Source organism: Chrysochloris asiatica, unplaced genomic scaffold, assembly GCF_000296735.1.
Source record: "Chrysochloris asiatica unplaced genomic scaffold, ChrAsi1.0 scaffold00047, whole genome shotgun sequence".
NCBI classification, from domain to species: Eukaryota; Metazoa; Chordata; class Mammalia; order Afrosoricida; family Chrysochloridae; genus Chrysochloris; species Chrysochloris asiatica.
The window spans coordinates 6,870,606-6,871,657 of NW_006408565.1; positions in this window are offsets into that span (position 1 = coordinate 6,870,606).

Sequence of the window (1,052 nt, forward strand, 5' to 3'; positions counted from 1 at the left end):
GACTTAGAAAACCAAAAAGGAAGATCTTGCTCAGCATTTCTCAAGCTGAGGGAACTGAAGAAAAAAATTCAAGCCTCAACTTTGATTATTGAAAGATTCTCTGGGCAAATTATTGAATCATGTAGAAAGCATCAAAAGAAGATGGAAAGACAAAAAAGGATGGAAGGAATACACAGTTACTGTAGCAAAAAAAAAAAAAAATGGTCCATGTTCAACCATTTCAAGAGGTATCGAGTGATCAAGAGCCAATGATCCTGAAGGAAGAAGTCCAAGATGCATTGAAGGAACTGGCAAAGAACAAGGCACCAGGAATTGATGGAATAAAAATTGATACCTTTCAATAAAGTGAGGCGGCACTGGATGCACTCACGAATCTATGCCAAGAAGTTTGAAAGACACTACCTGATTGGAAAAGATTTGTATTTGTGCCCTTTCCAAAGAGAGATGACCCAATGGAATGCAGAAATCTTCAGACAGTATCATTGATATCCCATGTGAGTAAAGTTTTACTAAAGGTAATACAGAAACGGCTGCAACCATACATTAACAGAATTTCCAGAGTTTCAAGCCGGATTCAGAAGAGGACATGGAACAAAGAATATCATTGCTGATGTCAGATAGATCTTGGCTGAAAGCAGAGAATATCAGAAAGATGTTTAACTGTGCTTTATTGACTACTTAAAGGCTTTTGATTGTGTGAATCATGACAAGCTATGGACAACATTGTGAAGTATAAGTATTCCGGAACACTTAATTTTGCTCATGAGGAACCTGTACATAGACCAAGAGGAAGTTGTTCGAACAGAACAAGGGGACACTGACTGGTTTAAAATTAGGAAAGGTGTGTGACAGGGTTGTATTCTTTCACCATACTTAGTCAGCCTGTACGCTGAGCAAATAATCCAAGAAACTGATTATATGAAGAACAATGTGGCATCAGGATTGGAGGAAGACTTATTAACAACCTGCAATATGCAGATGATACAATCTTGCTTTGTGAAATTGAAGAGAACTTCAAATACTGATGAAGATCAAAGACTACACCCTTTGAT